This window comes from Poecilia reticulata, linkage group LG17 (genome assembly GCF_000633615.1).
Source record: "Poecilia reticulata strain Guanapo linkage group LG17, Guppy_female_1.0+MT, whole genome shotgun sequence".
Classification (NCBI taxonomy): Eukaryota; Metazoa; Chordata; class Actinopteri; order Cyprinodontiformes; family Poeciliidae; genus Poecilia; species Poecilia reticulata.
Genome location: NC_024347.1, coordinates 22573887 through 22597001, shown reverse-complemented (window position 1 = coordinate 22597001; position 23115 = coordinate 22573887). Strand labels below are relative to the sequence as shown.

General features: G+C 38.4%; 1 protein-coding gene and 1 long non-coding RNA gene across 2 annotated transcripts in view; one reads left to right on the top strand and one right to left on the bottom strand.

The window, feature by feature from the left end:
- Positions 1–23115, top strand: part of LOC103479736 (transmembrane protein 200A) — a 33238-nt gene that overhangs the window by 478 nt on the left and 9645 nt on the right. The window contains exons 2-3 of the mRNA XM_008434345.2: positions 20967–21056; positions 22007–22171. The gene's annotated coding sequence lies outside the window, so the exon portion shown is untranslated. The remainder of the gene's footprint in view (positions 1–20966; positions 21057–22006; positions 22172–23115) is intronic.
- LOC108167096 (uncharacterized) lies at positions 4110–23111 on the bottom strand. The gene is made up of 3 exons (XR_001777492.1): positions 23026–23111; positions 12029–12382; positions 4110–4682 (listed from the first exon to the last, which is right to left on the bottom strand). It is a non-coding gene; the product is annotated as an uncharacterized LOC108167096 (long non-coding RNA).

Sequence of the window (23115 nt, the reverse complement as noted above, 5' to 3'; positions counted from 1 at the left end):
ATTTATTGATGTGGTGAAGCATAACATGTCCACTCTGTTACCTTTATTTATATTGAAAGCTGATACTTTTTGCAGTTTTAAAAAGTATTGGTAGTGAATGCATTAAAAATCTTTCTCAGAGATTCTCAAAGTGGTAGATACATTTTTATTATAGGACTGGAAATGTCAGACTTTATCTGAAAATGAGAAGGTCAGAAAAGTTTTTTTTCTAATTAAATTCTTGCTTACCGCCATTTATTGTTAATTCGTCTGCCATTTATAGTTTATCAGGCAATATTAATGTGTCACTTGTTGTCTAAACTCACTTTTTATGGCTATTTAGAGTAAGGAATGAAGGAACTGCTTCCTTGCAAAAAAAAAGATTTTATTGCATTATTTTTCCACAAGATGGCAGACTGGAGTAAGTCCAATTTTTGTTTTTTGTTTTCTTAAGAGATTCCATGAAGCAAAAATAAATTTGCGTGAGAACTTAAATTACACAAGCACAATAGTTTTATACAAAACCTGCATTTATCTTATCATCCTGCATGCATACAGAAGTCATGGAGTTGATCATTTTCAGTGCCTGTCGACGGATTTAGCATCACAAAGACTGGCTCTATGAAAAATGCATCACACTGTGACGGCTGATGAAAAATTAAGACTCATATTTGTTAATTTCACCTGCTGAAATGCTTGCAAACAAGCCGGTAACGCAGAGTTTGGTGCTATAGTCTCTTTATGACAAACACATGAGTGCAGATTTACAAACGGGTCAAAGATCAACTGAAGCAACTGGGCCACAACAGCCTGTTTCCATCTGCAGGGACCAGATTATTCCCTTCTCCTCACTCATATTTTCACCATTCACTCTGCCTGCCACGCTTTGCAGCTGCTGCTTGGATATTAAAAGATTTCACTTGTTCCTTTTAAACTTTCCATTCTGCAAGCTTTAAGTGGCTGCAACTGAACCGTCTGCAGCTGGAAATGTAAACTATCTCCGACAGGATCTGACTTGAGCCAAATCCTGGACACTTTGAAAACAATGTTCTAGTTTTTACAGTTCCTTGCTAAAGTTTTTTTATAACTTTAGGAGGCAAACTCACACAAGTGCATGGAGGGAGACATGGAGGGAGCTTGATGTCTTAAGTGTGGCAGGGATTTTTATTCAAGTACTTTTGCTCCAAAAACAGAATTTATTCTTGACCTTTACGATCTGTTTGTTCGTTGTTTGACAAACCCTGAGGCCTTCAAAAACAGCTGAATTTACACCGAGTTGGACTCTGACTTCTGAGAGCAGTATAAACTTTATTTTGGCATATCTGAATGCCGTTACCTAGCAACCCCAGCTGAATCCAACCTGTCACCTAGCAACCCAAGCGGAGTTCCAGCGCGTTTGGTCAGCTGTACAATGGCTGCTAGAAAAGACAGATATTTCATTGTTGACTTGCTATTTAGAAACCTCTTGCTGTTTGTGCAGGAGGCTCTTCTTTTGCTTTTCAAAGCTGTACAGTTGTATAATTGCGCATCTTTTTGCATGTGTGAGAGAAAACATTGAGTTGGGGGGAAGGGGCGTGGCCAGCAGCAGCTTATTTGGACTTAAAGTGACACGACGCCCTTAAGCAGCTCATTCTGAAAGGAGATTGAAAGGGGAAGAACTGAACAGACTAAAATCTCATCTAAAAATAATTTTGTGGATAAAAAATGTGATGTTTTGTGTAGCCCACTTATCCTAACGTGGTCAAGGACGCAAAATATGTCACCTTTTTAAATAGTTGTAATCCATAAAAGCTTGTTGTAAAGATCAAAAGAATATATTTTTGCTAATTTCTTGTTCTTGAATATTTTCTTGCCACTAAATCTGAGCCTAGAGGAAGCAACGGACCAATCAGCTGAAAATATAAAACTGCCTTTGATTCATGAATCCTCATGCACAGCAGGGGAGCTGAATCCTCTCTGCTCCTCTGACATTCCTCCTTACGATCCTGACAGCTTGATGTTCTGCCGACTTAGCACTCTGTTTCTGTTGGTGCTGCACTATTCACGGTAGGAAGTTGGGATTTGCAAATGAATGAGAAACAGCACATGCATATTTTAGTAAAACGAGACGGCATATTTTAAAAGTGCAAGTTTAGTGCTGTGCCACTGGTGGATATATTTAGCCTGGTTTTGTGGTTTGAAGGTGTTTTGCATCTTTATTTTTTTGTTCCACAAGGTAAAATTAAATAGTCAGACGTGGAAGAACAGGGGCGGTAAAAAATGCTGGTAAAAATATTTCTAGTCTGCATTTTCTGTATTTAAAGTAACCTTTTTACATTTTTTTATTTTTTTTTTACATATGTTCCAACTATCACCATGTTGTAACAGTATGATATGAGACAACCTGCGTGAAGATCGAGCTCCTTCACCTCCTGCTATTGCTATCTGGACAAAGGCATTCCTGGCCACAAACAGCCAATCAGAGCCAGCAGGCGGGCCTTAACGCTGTCAATTGTCTCATGAACATGCTGCTAAATGTGCAAATGGTGGAGAAATGACCCACTGTTGAAGGAAAACTGTTTATCTTCCATCATGGGTGGCATAAATGCTAACTAGCACTCACAGCAGAAAGCAAAGGGGGGAAAGTGAGCTTGATTGACAGCGCTATGACCCGCCTCCTGGCTCTGATTGGTTGTCTATAATTAGCACTGGAAGAAGGCAGAGGCGTTTTTATTGTTTTGTTTTACATATATTATCTCTCATACTGTCAGAACACAATGACAACAAATATGTTTTAAAAAGAAATTATAAACGTTACATACTGCGGCCTTAACATCTGTTTGTCCTTTGAAACCCCTACAGAGGATGTAGGTTCTGGCTTATAATTTGTCTGCATTCACCTCAGAAAGTACTTACACAAAGTGAGGATCTGAGCTGTCTGCCTCAAGTCAAAAAAAAAAATAAAGCAAACAAAAAAATCACTTTGAGATGTAAATCTGCCCAGAAGTCAAGTCTCCATCAAAGTCAGTCACATTTCTTTCAACTCACAGAAGTGGGGAAGCTGACGACCTTTGCATGATGAAATTGACGCCCCATTGCATTGCATACAAGTCTGTTGCCGTAGCAACCCACTGGAGCTTTTCCCTGCCAGTCAGTCCAGCAAGAGATGAGTGAACCTGCAGCAGGCCCCCCGCCCCCCGTCTGCGAGGGCCTGCACGTCTTCATCTGTTCCCATGGCAGCGTGATGGCGGTCCAGATAGATCCGGCATGGCAGGGAGTCAGTTCCTTTATCTTCCAACACGTCACATCGAGCCGAGCCGAGCCGAGCCGAGCCGAGCCGGCCCGCGATGCTCGCCGCAGCACGGAGAGCCGAGGAAGGTGCGTGTCAGGACTATATCTGAGACGGGCTCATCTGGAGGCTATTAGCTGCTGCAGCGACCTGCTGGATGTCAGGGAGGTTCAGGACTGGACTGTCCAGCTGACTCATTTCAGGATTCAAATGAGTCCATGTGTGGAGCCGGTCCGCACGGTCACTGGCAGGGTGAGCCAGTTCAAATGCTGCCAAGCATCTACAGCTCTGGGGGAAAAATGATCAGTTTCTCTGATTTAACTTTTTATAGGTTTATGTTTGAGTAAAATGAACATCGTTCTTTTTATTCTTTGAACTGCTGACAACATGTCTGATATTCAAAGCAAAAATGTAGTTTTTATTTGCAGAAAATGAGAAATGATCAAAATAAGAAGACGATGCTTTCAGACCTCAAATAATGCAAAGAAAACAACTTAGAAACAACAATACTAACGTTTTAACTCAGGAAGAGTTCAGACATCAGTATTTGGTGGAATAAATGGGAGGTTTACATTTCTTCCAGAACTGTATGTACTCTTTTAGCCAGGTGAAATAATATTGTAAAAAAAATATCTAGTGCAATGTTGAAACTTTCTCTTTACTCTTTACTGCTAAAATCCAAAAATCAGACCGACGCAAACAAAATCGCCAAAATAGTTAGAGCAGTCACTTTAAATGGGGTGAATATTTATGCACTTATTTCATGTTTTAAGCAAAAATTGTCATTTCATAGAAGTTAGTTTTTACTTTGACAATAAAAAGAATACAAAAACATTAATTTTCCATGATTAATTTTCTTAAAGCAATAAAAAGAGTAAATACTTTTTATAGCACACATCAGATTATTATTCTAAAAAAATAAAGATCATTATTCCTTGTCCTTTCATGTTATAATTTAACCAACATGATAAAATGTCAGATTAAGAGGTGTGAATGTTTTTGCAGTAAACAACTTTGTTTATTCTCCAGAAGCAATAATGGACGTCCATTAAACTCTTCTACAGGAGAAAAAGATTATACAAGTCCACTTAATTGATGGTTTATATCAACAATAGAATTTAAAGGAGAAAAACGCTTTTTTTTTTAATCTTCTGCTGTACAAACAGCACTTTGAGGCTTATTCTTGTAAGTAGAGGCAGGGAACGGCTTCAAGGTGCGTTGCATAACAGCTAACCTTGGGAAGGGGAGGTGTTGTGTTTCAAAACGCTCCGTTTTCATCTCCTCGTCCTGCTGAAAGTGCACACCCTGCAGAGCCTCACTGCTTTGATCAGCCTCACCGGCCGACTTTCTTCTTCTCCTGTCCTGAACTTGCAGCTCCCTCAGCGGCCCGTTTTGGATCCGGACTTTACGGCCTGAGGCTCTCGCTGCCCTTTAGCTAAAAGACAATCATGTTATTATTAAGTCTCTTCCAATATATTAATCATTTTCACAATGACGGCTTGATGATCTGATGAAATTTGTCAAAGTGACAGGTGATTTGAATTTCATAAAGTGGATATCATGATGAGCTGAAACCCTCTAGGAACAAAAGGACTCATTAAATGTTTCTAAAAATAACAGGAAGAGCTTTAATTTAATGTCTGCCCTTTAAAATCAGACATACCTACCTGTGGAACCTCCTCTAAATCAAATATCCTAAAAGGTTTTCTAACCACTGATTAAAATACACCAGTCGTCCATCATTTGATTTGACCTTTAAAATATTTCTTTTAGTTTGTCTAAACAAATAAGTGAGACACTTATCCTTGTATTTTGGACAGATAAAACAACTAGTACATGCAAAAATTCTCAGATTTCTTTTAAAGGTTTAGCAGCTTTTTCTTTGGACTTTTTGTCATATTTTGGTACAAACGTTCGACTGATCCTGCTTCATTTGCGCCCTCAAGAGTTCAGGCGTAAACTGTAAAAAGACATTCATTCATTATGCTCTACCATTAAATCAGACTAAACGTTTCCTGTTTGAGGTCATTTAGTATCAAACTTCTTTCAGTTTGTTAGATACCAGAAGGATAAAGACGAGAGTATTTTACTGGAAAGTTTTCATCGTAATTGTGTAGTATCTCTTTAAGACATTCTAGTATCTCTGATGACGTCACATGTATGCGCCTCTTTGTAGAGAGCGTGGGGACACGTGCTACAGTTGGATACCTGGACCGAGACGGACATGTAGCTCTCTAAAGTTTAGTAACGTTGCGGGTTGTCTTGAACTCTGCTTATTTCACGTATGAATGTATAGCAGCCGTCCAACCGGGCTTGTAAGGTTGGTGAAGAGCATTTTATTGAAGGACAACACTGGAACTCTCAGTGCCAGTGTGGTTGTGAGTTACTAACCGTCCAGTCGAGTCTACCGCCTCCTCTCCTCCCTTAAACACAACCCAAACCGTTACCCAAACTTTCTTCAAATTAAAAAAATTAAAACGTTTGAGTTGAGTCGAGTCCAACCTGTTTTTGAAACTCAAACACACGACTTCCTTGTGTGACGACATGGAGAAAATCTAATTAAGCTAATAAATTTAGTCTTGATTTGCGGTTGGTAAGAGTCCTCATCTAGGAAAACAAATCTTGTAGGATTAAAGTTTCAATATCGGCACGATATACGTTTATTCTAACTCTGCCAGCGGAAAAAGACATTTTAACTTAAAATATAGAAAACATGTTTTGCAGATTATTTCATTTGCAACTAGTGCTGCTCCTGTTTCTTGCTGAAAAGTTACTTGTAAGTTTTTTTCCCCTTATTTCAAGTGCGCTAAAATATTTCTACTTGAAACTAGACCAAAAATACTTGATCAGATTTTAGGTTTTTTGCAGAGTGGTAAGCATCAAGCAACTACAATTAATAGAAATGTAACAGATTTTAAGAATCTGTCTAGTTGAAATGATTAGGAGGAACTTTAATTTTGTTTTGAGGTATTTGTGTTGTTGATCTCTTCCAAAGGAAATAACCTTCCTGCCAGCTAAAGCATCAAATGTCCACCCACAGCTGACAACTCGATAACATCGAGCTCAGGAAAGAAAATGTCATAAAAGGGTCATTTATTTTATCCTGAGGGAATGACTCCAAATATCCTTCCATAGCCTCCGTCTGCGTTGAGGCCTGCAGAGCTGAAAAACCGACACATCCCAGGATCGATTGGATGGTTTGTTTCTGCAATCTATTCCTGGTGTTTCAGGTTTGGTGGAGGGTTGGCAAACATTTCCTTTAAGACGGATGTGTGAGGCTCATCTCATGAAACTCGCCTCTGCTCCAGAAAGTTTCACAGCTACATGCGAGTCTCATCTGTAGACTGATCCCACAAGAACAGGGTCTGAAGTTCAGGTCCCAAAATGTCAGCGCCGGGTTTATAATTTGATGTTATTCATATGAGCTGCCAGGTCCGTCAGACATTCGTTACTATTAGCCGTCCAGCTTGAATAAAGCCGCTTTCTGATTGACCGTCCCGCTTCATTTACTGACCCAGGGCCAGTTTCCATTCACACCTCTGTTCAGAACAGCCTTCACATCGGGTGTAATTGGGGACAGATTCTGCATAAATTTACACAGGAAATTAACAGGAAATGAGCAAAGCAGGTAAGCGAAGCTGGTCGACCTCCGAGAAAAACAAAACTAAAACGTGTTTATCGACAAAAACTGGAGCTGCTCCCTCAGCGCTGCGCTGCTGCTGCTGCTGCAAAAATCTGAAAACACAGAAAAATGCCTTCCTTGCACTTCTACAGTTTTGATATGGTCAGTGCAAACACTACAATAATCCAGATCTTTATAAAAGATATAAACTTTACTTCACATTTTGTTATATTACCACTGCTGTGTGTTTGTATTTTTCACCAACACAATGTTGTGACAAGGAAAATTACAAGTGACTGGATCTTTTTACAAATGCAAAACTGAAAAGTGTGGCGTGCATTTATTTTTAGCTTGCCCCAAGCCAGTACTGTGTAGAACAGCGCTCTCCTGTAATTACAGCTTCAAGTCTTTTGGGATAGCTTTGCACATCTAGCCTGATATTTTATGTGGTAAATTGAGACATTATAGGTAATTATAAACTTGTGAAGGAAGTCTGTAAGTGAAACGCATCACAGGACAGGACAGACTTCTCTACAGATGTTGCTCAACAAAAATCCTTTCCCTTGATCTTTTATTCTCCAGCTGGATTTATGCTAAGATTAAATTACACACAGGTAGATTTGACTTTGGGTTGATTTATTTTGAGTCTTTATGTAAAAAGCATGACAAATTTTTCTAAAACTTGACAACCATCCACTATCCCGTGTCGCTCTGTCCTGCAAAAATCCCACTAAATACATTCAAAGTTTGTGGTTTTAATGTGACAAAACATGGAAAAGGTCCAGATTGACTGTGTTTGGGCCAATATTCCTGCCTTGTTGCTGTGTTCCTCCCTTTTATTTCTCCTGTTCCTAAGCTGCACATAACCTTGTGAGTCACAGCGTGATCTGCTGCCGGCTCTCATAACATCAAGAGCCGTTCTGGCTGGACGACTCGTCCAACGCCACGAGATTTATCTGCCTTTAAAGAAACAAAAGCAGAAGGTTTGACAGAACTTTACAACGGTTTTGAGTGACTCATCTTTTATTTATAGGTGGAACGCATTTGGTATAAGAGGGGGAAAAAACTCTCAACAGCTCAAGCTTGAACAAATCTATATTTTTTGTAACTTTCTTGCTGAAGCAGCGTTTATGTAGAGATTTCTGAGGGCATTTCAGACTGTTCTTTGGATCCTGGCTGCCTTTTGTTCTCTTCTTTCTCAGGATCATCGTACACTGCTGAGGCAAAGATTTCTGCAAGGCCAATCCATGAATGCCTCTTTATTAAATCTACACTTTTTTAAAGGATGTTTTTGGGCTGAAAAGTGAAGCCTTTTTGGTTTACATTCTACATCAAGATGCTGCTGTTTAAAATCAAACTTTGATGGTATCTTTCTGAATTTGGGATTCTGTAAGTCTATAAAAACAGTAAAAATGCCCATTTCTGCTTTGTGGACAAATTGAGAGACCACTTAGAATGATCAGCTTGTCTGATTTTATTGTTTTATAGGTTTATGTTTGAGTAAAATAAACATTGTTCTTTTATTCTATGAACTGACATGTTTCTGAGTTTCAAAGCAAGAATTTAGTATTTATTTGCAGAAAATCGTAAAACGGATGCAATACTTTTAGAACTAATGCAAAGAAAACAAGTTAATATTAATGTAGAAACAACAATACTAATGTTTTAACTTAGGAAGTCGTACCAGACTAAAAGTGAAATAATGTGAGAATAAAGTCAATATTTTTAAAATAGTCATTCTGTGACTTTGTTCTCACATTATTTCATTTTTAGTCTGGTACGACTTTCTCATAATGTGACTGTTATTGTACAAATTTATTCTTTTTACTATTTTTGTAATTTTATGGCTTAATTTTATTATTTTTATTCATTTTTCCCCCTAATATGACCCTAACACTCCATCATAAATAAGATTTAGATACACGCTGAAGTGTTTTTACATTCTATGGAAGAACAACACTGACAAAATTCTTAAGTTTTTATTTGCCAAAAAAAAAACATTAATTCAAAATCTTATCATAAAATCCTGATTGAAAATGCTAAACAGCTAAATGTCAAATAATAATAAAAAAAAAACATTTTACCATGAGTAAAAATGTGATTGTTGCTGCAAAAACTCTCTGACCATAAAGTCAGACTTTAATCAACAACAATATGCAGCTTGTGATCATTTCTCACAGTGGTCTTATAAAACCGGGTTTTATTATCGGCCTGCAGACAGGATGATGTTCAGTAGATGTGATGTTTGCCATGTTGGAGCCGTTCTTCCATTTTATTTAATTGCTTTGTGCATCTTTGAGAACAAAGCTACCCTCTGACCATTCCCCCCTGATGGTGGATTTCACTCCTTCTCATAAACAGTTTGCTCTGAGTTCAAATTTTAAAGCTAATTTCTTATCAACATTTCCATTTTAACAAAGCTTCAAACCAGAGCAATGTAAATATTGTCCCATTTTCCAATAAATCATCACAAAGCTCTTGGAGTTGCTGTTTATTTTCTGACTTAAACCAAGCAGGAGTTACAGGGAGACGTCAGATAACGACAAACCAGATCACAAACAACCAAATGTGAGCTTTTAGGGATTCACATTCACTACTGTTGTCATGATGAATGGAGGTTCAAAGTATTATTTTCATCAAAACAAAGTTTTTTGATGAAAAAAGAAACCCAGAACACTAAAAAAATTAAATGAAACCAATAAAGAGGAAAGGCATATAAACAATCCCTCAGCATCATGCTACCACCACTTAGCTTTACAGTGTACAGAAAATTAAATGCAAATTTATTTTTATAATTTATTTAAAGTTGAATCATTCTGGTCAAATTGTGGTTCTGAAAATAATTTCAAATTAAAAAGTTAATATGAGATTCCTCCCCATGTCTGACTGCAACTGTATTTGAGTTAAACAAATACTTTATTTCTTTTCTTCACTAACTCTGGAAATTGCTTTTCCTTCCACAGTTTTGTTTTAGTCACCCAAGATGATTACTGAACCCTGGTAGTGGATTTCCCAATATCAAAATAACACTGATTAGACTCAGTCGTGCTCTCTGGCGTTATTTCCGCTCATGATCCATTTCCTTTATTATTCTCTCAATTTATGGCCGAAGCAGATCACTTGAATGTCATCCAAATGCTCCTGCATTAATATATTGTTGCTCATTTTGCTCTGCAGAGGAGAGGGAAATTTACTAACGTGAGCAGACAGTCGGACAGTCTGGATTATCAGATGCCCTTCCAGGAGAAAAGGTCAATTTCCCCAAATACACCTAATGACTCCAAGCCCTGCATAAGCTCAGTTCATTTGGGAAATGGTGATTAAGACATTAGCATATGAAGAGACGAATGACCTCAAAGATCCCTGCGGGATAAAAGGCGTCAAAAGTGGCTGTGGTATCGACCGAGAGATGAAATACTGATTGGAAACACATTTTTAACCTGACTTAAAAACTGAGATAAGTGATTAAGTTGGCCAAATATTGCTGTGTCTGATCCAGGCATTTCCATTCGGTGGGATGAACTGTTGAATTATCTGTGTCATGTAAAAATGACAGCATATTTGACTTTGCAAAGTCAAAATAAAGCAACAGATTCCCTTTATCTGTGCACTCGCATCCATCTTGTGCTTCTGTAGCTGTCAGTTCCTCTGGTGACTCACTGAAGCCTTTCAAAATGATTAAACGGCTTATTCTGGGATAAACAAAACAGTTCGGGGAGTTTTTTGGTCTCCCGTCGCACGATTTAGTCTCTAAAACCACCACTGGCGTTACTGTGGGTAAGCCATATGTGCCGTGCAACACGAGACGGAGACAGAATAAGCTAACTCTAAACCCCAAGTTTAAACTATTCATTTAATAAAACAAACATCACTGTTTGTTTTTAGGATTTAATCTGTGTTACTCTCATTAACTCTTAAATCAACTACAAAACTTTCCGCAATTTAAAACTTCAGCTAAAAAGAACTGTTTTTAAATGATCAAATGCATGTTTTAGTATTTTTTCCAGTCTTTTTATGGAATAATTGCACTGAGCCAGTACAACAGCTCGACCCTGAAGGATTGTCTTCACATATTTGTATCGGCATCATAGAGAAGAAAATTTATCGATTCGGTTCTGGAGAAAAAAAAAAATCTAGTTTGAATTTGTTTTAAAATGTAAAAATAGAAATGAAATCATAGTTATTTAAAAATTGCAACAAATTATGTGGTAAATATTTATCAAAAATTAAAGCTGTCTATTTAACTGCACTGAGCTGTTAGCTGCACTGAGTACAAAAATGGCTCTTTGTGTTGAGTTATCTATCACATAAAATTCAAATTAAATATACTGCTCAAAAAAAATAAAGGGAACACTTCAGTGTTCACTTAAATGTTAAAGTGTTCCCTTTATTTTTTTGAGCAGTGTATAATAACTAGAACCTATTGTGCAAAATTCCCAATTTGAAAGTTTTTGCTTCTAAAAACCATCCAGCCGTTTTTTTTGGCACCAAGTTATTTGTTTATTTTTTACTTTTTTGTCTGAAAAACAAGCCTTCCGGATGTAATGTCACAAATCGGCAAGCACTGCCTCTCACTTTGGAAGCTTAGCCTGTTACCTAGCAACCTCAGCTTGTTACCAAGCTGAGTTCCAGCACTTTTGGTCAGCTGGTTTTACCTCTGTATTTGCTGTACAATAGCTGCTGGGGGGGAGGGAACAAGTGTTTTGTTGTTGACTTATCCAGAAACCACTTGCTGGATTCTTATTGATTGTGCAGGAGGCTCTACTTCTGCTTTTCAACCATGGTTGTATAATTGCGCATCTGTTTGCAGCTATTTTCACGTAAACATTGAATCAGGGGACGTGGCCAGCAGCAGCTTATTTGCATTTAAAGTGACAAGAGGTCCTGAAACAGCTCGTTCTGAACGGAGCAGAATGAAATCTCATTATCTAAGAATTTAGTTTTTTTTTTTTTTTTTTTTTTTTTTCTAAAAATGTAATGAACGTCTTTTGTGTAGCCCATAGCTCTGTCCTAAATTGTTCAAGGAAGCATAATCTTTAAAATGAATCCTCCAGATTAATCTGCTACTCTGCCAAACATCCGCAGGTTTCATTAATCCTGTCAGCTGATCTGAGCCATGATTGCACAACTGAAGGTCACATTTCTTCCACTTGACTTACCTGCTCAGGTAATGTGTGGCTGCTGCCATATCCATAGCAACCCTCACCCCCAACCCGGCTGATCCCTCCTCGGACGAGAGCATTAGCATGCATGAACAAAGTCCGGGGCTCGCCCCTGATTGGCCGTGCCGGCTCCTGGCAGGAGCTCGTGGCTGCAGAAGCCCCAGCTGGCCGCGCGCTGCCCTCCCGTCAAGCTCGCGCCTGCTGTATTCCACATGACTGGCCTTGTCCTCGAGCGCCCAGCTTACACGCTCCTGTGTAGAGACTGTCGGTGCCAGCGCGTCTCACTGCAGCACAGGGACCGATGGCTGCCTTTCTGTGACTGCCGCCGCAGCCAGCAGCCAGCAGCAGAACCTCAAAAAAAAAAAAAAAAAAAGTGATGAACCTGACATGATCTCTGCTTGTTCTCCTCATTGTTTCTTTCATTATTTCCCCTTTAAGCTGCAGAAAGCTACGTTTGGCAACCCGTCACCTGTCACATTTGCCCTCTCGTTTGATTCTCCGCCGCCTCTGTCCCAGCCCTCTGGCCCAGATAAAAAGAAACCTCTTCTAAGGTGTTTGGTGAGGCATTATAAAACAGTTGCCATGGATACCCAGTGTGAACAAGCTCCACATACAAGCAGCAGGATGGGAAATGACAGATGCAATATTTCACATTTCAGAAATTCCTCTTCCTCTCATCTGCACACAGGCTGCTGTGTTCAGATGGAGACCATGAAAACGGGTCAGCTGCGTTTCTGCTGTGGTTTCATTTAGGCAGCTGGGATTCTGGGTTGGGGGGCCATATTTGCTTTCTTGCTCCAAAGAGGTGGGCTGAAGGATGTTTTCCACCTCGTTGGGTTTTTGTTGTTTCCCCCCAGAAGAGATGACCTATATTATCTGGGATGGGAGATCAAAGAAGGCTTTCTCACTGATCCCATGAAGCTTGCATCTTACAAACCCCCCCTCCTGAATTAGTCCTGATTGCACAACAGCTCCTCTGCAAAATGTGGCCACGAGGCTGAAACAGGGCGAAAACAGTTTCCGCTGCAGCTGCTCGTCTTACAAGATTCATGATCCAGCAGTTCAGGAGCGCTGAGGCTTTTGATGTCTAGTGCTGTTGTTAATCTTTCCTTAAGGTCTTGTCCCAACCTGGTCTCTGGAGCGAAGCGAACAAGCCTTTGATGTGAACTTTCACCTTCTTTAGGACCGTAGATTTGGTTAAAGCAAACGCCATTGGTGGCTCTGTCGCAACTAATGGCTAAAAGTAGTTAAATAATTAATAAACAAGCATAAATTTAAATATTAATCAACTGTGTCAAATCTGACTCTGAAGTTATTATGGAAGTGAATGCATCAGATGATGAAATGGCAGCAACCTAACATGGTGAAAACTCAGAACACCTGGTTTGGACTGATGGCTGATTAACAGGTCAATTAAATTTGTTAAGCAGGGAAACGTCTTGATATGCAAACTAAATATTTAATTAGCAAGCTAAATAGCTTGCCAGATAAATATTTGGTTTGGAGCCAATTATTAAGTTTGCTAACTAAATGTTTAGTTTGGCCTTGAATACCAAGTTTGTAAGCTAAGTAAAAATGAAAATAGTTTTATTCTTCTATGACAGGTTAAATAATCTGTAGTACATTTTTAGCGGACAAAGAGAACCCATAAAATAATTTGTTTTATCAACATAACTCATTTATTTATACTCCAGTTTACTGAGTCTATTCCTGTACAGTGCAATCTACTTCCAGGGATGAGATCTGCTGCTTTTCTGTAAATTTACTCGCCTTCCAGATGAACAAAAGCAGATAGAAAACAACTTTGGCACAAAAACAGTTTGCAAACAAGAAGAATTGTTTTAAATTGCGTCTGTTGTCATTTTCTTGCCCTTCAACCAGCAAAGTTATTACAACTGGATTAAGTTCAATTAAAAAATTACTTGCATGTTACTTAAAAATAGCATTACTGAAGTAGAAGTTAAGAGAATAGTGCAATAAGGAAGTTTGCTGTTGTGTTTTCCAAAAATGCTAAGTAACTTGTTGCCTTTGTTGAATTTGCTGATTATTTTTATTTCACATCTTTTATATAATCATTAGTGAGCAAATATACTAAATCAGATTCAAAGCTCATTGCATTTTCACCTGAAATGTTAATCTCTCTTTATTTTAAATAAACACTTAATGGTAGGAAACATGCAGAGATGTAAATAAACCTTCTTTGTCAGTGATGGTGAATGCCCAATTCTGATAAGAGTACGAAACTGAACATTAATAATTTAAGTTGGGCTTAACATCCCTAAAAGATTAAACTCCTGCCTGCTGTTAAATTTGAAACATGCATTATGTAACATTTCAGTTTTAGACTTTTGTGTGGAAAAACATTACAATGTTGCATATTGTGAAATAACTCACAATTCAAGATTATTGAATTTAAAAAACAATGTTTAGACGACTTGTCTCTTACCAAATCGACTTTATGAACTTTAATTTCTGAGTTAAGACCAATACTTGTTGACTTAAATTGCATTTTTAAAGGCAGCAGGTGGACTTTCATTTTCAATTTAAAGCACCTTCAAATGTTTTACAGTGTGCTAACCTGTCCAGGACTTTTATTGAAAGCTTAACCTCCCTCCATCACCTTGCAGTTAAATTTCCACCAGATAAACATGTAATTTTATTTATTTATTTATAACAGACAAAAGTAAAAGCAAGAAAAAGAAAATAAAAGTTAAAACAAACTATCATGGCCAAGTGACATGTAATTTTATATTATCTGGTCGAAAAGGAGCAGGTAGAAGATCTTGTAATGTCTTTCCCTTTTCAAACTCATCAACTTATAATCAATTAAATGTCAAAACAACAGAAAGACACATTATTTCCACCTTACATGACATCATTAAAACACTTTTTATATCATCAGTAGCATTTATGGACTTTGAAACACTCATCTTATTAGAACATATTTCCCAAAAAGCTCCTTTTTAAACAGTTTTTCAAGCTGGTTCTTATTTGTACTTTTTTTGAACTCATCATTCAATCAACTCCATGCATCTACTCCACACACCGATGACTAAAAACCTCTAAGAATCCCTATGTATCTTTCTGTCTCCAAAGTGTTTTCCTACTGTTAAAAATGATTCAGAAGAGGAATAATTAAAAACCTTTTGACTCGTTTTCTTTCCTCTTCTGCCCGGATTCATTGAAGTCGTCATTGTATCAGCTGAGCCATTAAGACAAGACAACACGGTTTTCCACGTCCAAAGCATAACGACATTTATTAGACAAACAACTAATGAAACTGACGGAACTGAATAAAACCAGCAATATTTACCTCACACGACAGACACACACACACACACGACGAAACATTACGAGGAAACATCTCACCGCTATGGATGTTTCTTCAGAGACCGGGAACCTCATGGCGATCTGAAGCTAAGCTCCGTGCTAGCTAGTTTTATAGGTGGGGGCTGTTTTCCTTCGACGCTGTATTGAACTTATGGGAGTGTCCTTAGCGAGTTTCATTTTCCTTAAAATGAAGACAGATGTTTTTTATGACCATGTCTAGAATTGTATCAAGCGGTCAAACACATACACTAGCTGTGTTCTAACTTATAGAGAACTACAAGCTAGGTTATTTTAATTCAACTTAGTTTATAATGTTTCAATAGAAATATCCTAGATAAAAGATTACGCTAATCGAGCTATGGATATAATTTGAAGTGAATTTCCTTATTTGAAACACCATTAATTCTACCTAATTATTGAACATATGTTTAAGTTTTCACAACTAGCTTATTTTACATTTATTTCTTAACACTACCTAAAAGAAAAGTTTTGGATTTTCACCTACTTTACTCATGATTCCCCATTTGTGCTACAAGCCCATGATATGTGAGCCCAAGCTGGCCTCTATTCGTGTTTGTTTCCTCGCTCCCCCATTTATCAGCCATTTATTCTGGAGGGACTGGAACAAGGTCACTACGGGGGGCTGGCTACCTGCTGGGACCAGGTATTTACCCACCACTCTCCTCTCCCACCTCCCTGATCTTTTCTCCTCCATAACTCAACTCCAGACGCTCCTCTGTCTGCTGCAAGCCTTTGCGACGCTCCACAAGTTGTCAGAGACGCATGGCTGCTGAACTTAGCAGCGGATGGACCAGAAAAAGGCCCATATGTCTCCATGGCCTGTATCAGTCGCAGCTTCGTCACGCTTCTCATTAGCCTCCACCAGAACCAGCAGACGGACCCAAAGGCTCGTTCATCAAGAGTGCCGCCTCCCAGCAGAACCCGACCAGGCAGTAACTGTTGCTCTGGAAAGTTTTTACTGTGATTTATGTCGGTTGCGCCTTTGAGACGCAAAAGTGACACTGAAACAGTTTTCAGATTAATTTCAACAGATGTATACTTTTTGATTGTGTTTTTTTTTGTGTAGTTCAGTAAAAAAAGAACTTTAATATTTTAAAGTCAAAGACTAATTTTGTCCCACAACATCCACAAAATGTTTGTTCTCTTATAGAGCTGGACAATATATGTCACTATAGACACATGATCAATAATAATAGATAAATTGAAAAGAATTTCCAACAATTTTACTCCCAAAAAAATTATTTTATCTAGATTAACTTATCCCAAAACTTATCTGGGAAAAAGTAGTGGGGAGGATAGAGTGCCAAAACAATTATACTCAAGTAAGAGTAAAAAGGTATTTGGTAAAAAGTATTTTCAAGTAACTGATCAAAACATCAATGATTTAATTTTAAAAAATTTCACAAACAGACCAAATATAAAGTTATGTGGGAATATGGTATTTTAAAGACCAAACATTCAAATAATTCATATAAATAACATGATTGCAAAAAACTCAAAAGAAAAATTTTCCAAATCAGTTTCTTTCAATAAAAAACTAAAGCAATTTTAACAAAAATGTCAGGTGTGTGTCTGTGTCTGGTGAAGTTTTGGTTTGTTTTTCATTCATGAATTAAACGCTGCAGTCTGTAGAAAATCCAGAAATGTTATTAAAGTAATAGAAATACTTCATAATAAAATTACTCAAGCAAAATTAAGAAGTAGAAATACCCCTAAAAGTATTTTTTCCCCAAAAAATACTCAAGTAGATGTAACTGGCTACTACCCAACTGTGAATGTGGAAAACATCAGTGCTCACTGTAACTCTGTGTCCAGGTGTGTACCTCTCCTGGAGAAAATCCTGATTTCTTTTGTACTTAGAAACACTGCATGATGGCAGCTGGATCCATCAGGCAGTGATTGTGCATCTAAGCAGACAAAAGACAGATCCCCACTCCACTTTCAGCCTAATTGATGAGCCATCATCTCTGCCAGTGACTGAATCTTCATCTGTGACGCAATTGGAAGGGAGCCAGAGCTTTTCAACTGCGGAGCCCTCTGACTCCTGCACCAACTTAAGCAGTAATGATGACAACTTCTCCTGCAGGAAGTTGATCTCTCGCTGAGGCCCTGTCTCAAGTTCCCAATTAGCTCACACGAAGCCCCTGCAGCTTCTGAAAAAGCTTTGGCTGGACTAACATTGTTTCAAGGCGTCTTTTTGCCCACACAACCGAATTAGAGGACAAATTGAATGTCTTCCTCAGTAATAAAGGCGGCCCGGTTCCAGCTGGAGAATCACAGGAACTATTTTTGACACTGGCATGTATGTGAGCCTGACTCTGCTGAGATCTCCCGGATGTGGGAGCGACGATCTGTATTATTTCGATGAGAAAGCCGTTACTGGAGCGAGCGCATTATCCACAGCAGGCCGGACGGCAGAGCGGCGTCTTAAATAACCGTGACAGACATGATGTGATCACCAAGGACTAAATTGAATTACTGAGTCGCTGCTGCCGCCCGAATGGGAGTGTCCCTCCTGAAAGCAAAGATGAGCACTTCCAGAAGGCTGTGGCATAATCAAAGCACAGTTTTTCTTCTCTCTCTTCCCCCTCTTTCTCATATTACACTTTTTAATTCTTCCATTGCAGTGAACCTCCTCTAATTTATCTCTGCGCTCAAAATGAGTTTAATTATCTGGGGACGTCTTGATAAGATGTGATTAAGTACATGAGGGTAAAGTCGTAAGGCAAGTTAGAAGAAACCTTTTTAGTTTCTCCAAGAGTGTGGAATGTAGGGCACCCAAATTATATTCCTCCCAAAACTGTTCAATACCAATAACCTTAATATGCCCTGCCTTGGCATTAAGATTACAAAGTATTACACAGTTTTTGGCTCAAAGCACCATCAATAAATGGCCTATTTATTTCAGAACATGGAGAACTTCCTCCCAATTCTCTCTTTTTGTCACTTGGATTGTGATTTTAATCTCAGATTTCTACAATGATGTATTAGATAGAAAAAAATTGTAGCCATTTGCCATTGTATGGCATACAATTTGCCATTGTAGATAGAAAAAAAGGGGAGTAAACATCGGTCAACAGTTCAGAAAGTTAGAGATTAATCTCAGAAATTTTCTAAAAAAAGAAAAAGAAAATTTCTGCTCTCCAACAGTTTGTGTGAAAAAACAGAAATTTTGAGGTTGATCTCAGTAGTTTTGTAGAAAAAAAGTAACTTGAGTTGAAAAGTTGAACATTTCACTCTCAAATGTCGTACTTTGTGGAAAAATTTTGAAATTTCTGAGTTTCAAAAGTAAAACATCAGCATTTTTTCTAGTAAATTTCAGAGATCAAGCTCAACATTTCTGTCTTTCTTAGTAAGTTTTCAGCTTTTCAAATTCAGAAATTTTCTAGAAAAAAAGTTGGTAATTTCTGAGTTTAGTCAAATTTTTTTCTAGTAAATATTCAACTTTTGGACCTCTGAAATCTCAGTTTTTGGCAGATATTTACTCCTGTTTTTTTCTATCCACAACAACCCTAAGGCACCGTTGCATACATCTTTTTGTCTCAGAACTCAAAATCTGTTTCAATTTATGCCAAAGTCCAAATAAATAACCAAACGTTATTTATATTTTTAGCATAGAAGAATAACAGCATAACTATTGAATTTGGTACATAATTACAACAGAAATACTGTGCAGTTAATAAAAATTTGAGTTCGCCAATCCAAAGGAATGTGTAACTGCGCAGGATCATTTTTAAAAAATTACAAAATTTGCATGTATATTTCTGCAATAAAAACAACAGATTACACCTAAAATGATCCACCAGTATCTGAGTATTTTCTCAGGCTCATTATATATCTTCTCACATACTTTACGTAAATAAAATCCACTGCCTTTCTTGCTTTGGATAGCCTAGAAGCACACGTTTCGGTGCATTTGTTTGAAGTAAACGGGGGTTTTAAGTCTTCGTCAGAAGCCCAGATTTGTGAGTGTCTCTGTGTCTTCCTAAACTGCACAAGCTTACTGAAAGCTGACCTTTATTGTTCTGGTTAACATCAGGGATTAAAGACGGCTCTTTAAAACCCCTGTGGATTATTTCCCGTCTCACTGTATGCTTTGAATCCCTGACTGTAGGGCGTGCAGGCTGGAGTTTTTCTCTTCTCCTTCCACTAATTTATGGCGTAAACAAAACACATTTCTGGGTCATAAAATTCTCTGTGAAGTCTCTGGAGCATCGGCTCTGAGCTTTGTTATGCACGCTTCCCCGGCCCAGTGCATGGCTGATTTTTCTTCAGTTTCACTAAGTGAAACCCATCTGAACTCTGTCATATTTCATTCGGTGAGGCAGGACAGAGCATTCAAACAATTACGTCCATGTAACCCATGTGGAAAAGGTAAAGGAAGAAGAAGCACTAAACATGAGTTGATGAATGGGGTGTGTTTAGATTTGCTCGGTTTCACTGGGTCCAATTTGGAGCCCAGAGCATGGCAATTTAATACCTGCACTGTCTCTGTTTTATACATCCTTCGGAGGAAAGCATATGCAAATATTGCCCTCGCTTTGCAATTTATCAAAAATAATACCCAAGATGTTCTGCAGAAGCAGTAGACTGCACCATCTGCACTCTGAAGGATTTTTAGATGCACTTTATGTATTTATAGATTGTGTTCTCCATTCCAAAGCAATCTTTGCGTTATAGGAGGTTTACGGCTTGTTACTTTATTGTAGCTTGTCTTGAAAATATGTCTATTTTCTTTATTCCCTATTTGTTTTAGAAGTAGTACTTTTCTCTTGCTAAATGTGTCCATGTGTTAAAAAATCTTAACATAGACTCTGCAAATGTATTCAATCCTGTTTTAAACTTGTAGCATTAAAGTTTTTTGCTATTTTAATTCTGCTGAGTTTGTTGAAGGTAAACTTAAAAAAAAAAATCAAGTGAAAGACTTCCAGTTTTCTTGTACTATTGGATACTGGAAACCCTTTCAATCCTCTGAACCAAAGTTTTATTATAGCTGATGATAGTCTAAATTTAAAACTGAATGTTTAATTTTTGTTAAAGTTTGAGAAATGATTGTAGATTTTGCATTCTCATGAAAGAAAAAATTATTTTCTTTTTGTCTTAAGTCATTTTAGCAATTTCGTTTAGTCTGAGCTTTAGTCATTTAAAAGGCTTTGGATGTAGAAATTGTAACACTGAATATATTTACTGACATCAAATAAATCTACCTCATTCAAAAAGATACAAGCCTGTTTTCTGTGATTGAACTAAAGATGTGGAAACTTGTCATTTTTTTATTCTTGATCAATAGAATTTGACTTAAATGCCGTCACAACCCAGATTTAGATCCCGGACGAGCCCCCAATTTATCATGACCCAGCCGATTGGTCATGGCAACACAACCCACTGAGACATAAAGACAATAAACTACTATTTATTTACTAAATTAAATTAAGAAATCTTTCTTTAATTGCCTCAGAATGTAAGCAGTTTTAAAAATCGAGTCCTGAGATTCTGGAAATGTAGACAGCTCATGATCAAGAGTGAGAATTCCAAAGTCACTAATAACTAGAGAAGTCTCTGTTGGTCCATTTTTTCGCAACAGGTCCAAAGTGAGTGCAGCCATCTGCCAGGATATGTTGGAGAACTTCTGGCTGACAGTCTTCATGGAAATGCTGATTTTATTTACCATCAGGTAAAGATGGAAATCAGGGACGCCAAAGCCAACAACGCTGATGAGATAAACAACATTTTTGAAGCAACTGTGGCTTCCTCAGCAGAGCCAGGTTGATCACCGTCAAGCTTCATCATGTCAATACACAGTGCCTATACTGTACAGTACATAGAAACTGTGCATCCTTTTTTTTTACCACACTTTTTCCTTCCACTAAACTTTCTATTATATTGCTCAGACAGAGCATTGTGTGAACAACCAGTTTTCTTTTACTTGTGAAGTGATTTTTACTGAAAAGTGCTTTGGTCACCTTATTAGGTGACTTATAAGATTAATCAGTCAGTTTCCTCAGCTATGACCTCTCCTGATTCACTGTCCTTGTAGAAGGTATCTATGAATGTCTGCTAGATTCCTGTCTAGTCAGCAGTCTTTCTGATTGTGTAGGCAATAACATTAAATCCAAAATTATTGACACAAAGTAGTGTTGGATTAATACTGGCATGGTAAAATCAATACTTTAGTTTCAGATTCCCTGTTTAAGTCCTTAGACACTTAAAACCTTTGTCCAAATTCTGTAGTTTGAACAAAATAATTCAAAGGAAAAACCACAAAAACATCTAAAAATCAGAGTTTTTATGATACAGCACCAAAAACCAGTATCAGCGATACAATACAACAATATTTAATATTTTGACAGGTCTTATTCTAATTTTCTAAAAGACTAAGTAGGTTTGCTATCAGCTGTGATCGTTCAAATTTAATGAGAGAAAAATTAAAATATTTTACTAATTCTTTCCGTTTTTAAAAGATTTTAATTGAAGTAGATGGAATTGTGGAGCAGAAATTATACACTTCCACCCGTCTCCAGTGGTCACATGGTGAATTAGGTCTTTCATTATCCCTGAAGCAGGTAGCATACAGTATGATAACACTTCTCATTTTTCACCTCCTCTAATAATCACCACCAATAGAAACGCGCCAGGCCCGCCCCTGTCGGCTCTATTGTGAATCCGCGTTGAGCTGTGAAAAGCCCCACTCTTCCTCCAGCCTTGGCACCGGAGCGCGGCGCACTACGACCGAACACAGCCGAACCAGGAGCGCGCCATGAAGACACGAGATTATCCACACTGTTTCTGGTAAGAAATGTTATTTCACCGATTTTAACACGTTTTTCTTTTTAAAACCACCATTTCTTCCTCACGCGGGTTTGCATCCAGATTGATCCCCCAGTGCGCCTGTTTAACACAAGAGTCAGGAGTCTTTTGATTGGCTTGACATGAGAGCTTGGTTTAGTTGGAGAATATTCTGGATAAATCAGACTTTTAATTACCAATGGGTTTGATTTCCCTTTACTTTTATTCCAGGGACTAAAATTGGAGCATTTTTTAATTTATTTTATTTTATTTTTTTGCATAGTTGATGGGTGTATTTCTGTTTCTCCGTGCGTCAGATGTGAGGCGCACATAGAAAATTTATTTTTAACAAATTGGAGAACAAAATCACCAGGAGCCGTATTGTGACCACACAGCGCCGAGGTTTGTGAGCGCATGGGTTTCGTCAGGCCGTGACAGAGGTGTACGGATGTTTGTCATTTATCTTCACCTTGCGAGCCCCCCTCCTACCGCCGTCCCCCTCCCCCAGCCAGCCCCGTGTCGGCTCTGGACATTTTCAGGGGGCCACCTCCAGCTTCCACGGCGGCTCGTGTTTTCTTCGCAGGATTTTCTCCCAACAGAAGGGAAACAGATGCGTCGTAATATCAACAGACGGTTACTCATGCAACATTGGGCAAAAAAATTTAAGAAAGAGTGGGGCGGGGGGGTGGGGGGGGATATGCGCCCCCGCAGATCGGACAGACTGAGCGTTTTTATCTGCCTTCTCCGTCCTGCCAGACGAGCTGTTTGCCCTGGCAGCCAAACCGAACCGAGGAGCCATCAGCAGCTTCCTGTTCAGCACCGCAGACAGAGACATAATCCGACTTGTTCACACCCACCTCTGGTCCACGTTGTTCCGATGCCCTTCTCTCTCCAAGCGGAGACTGGGGTCCGCCCACGCCCCTGTCCGTGTTAGTGCAGCCTCACTT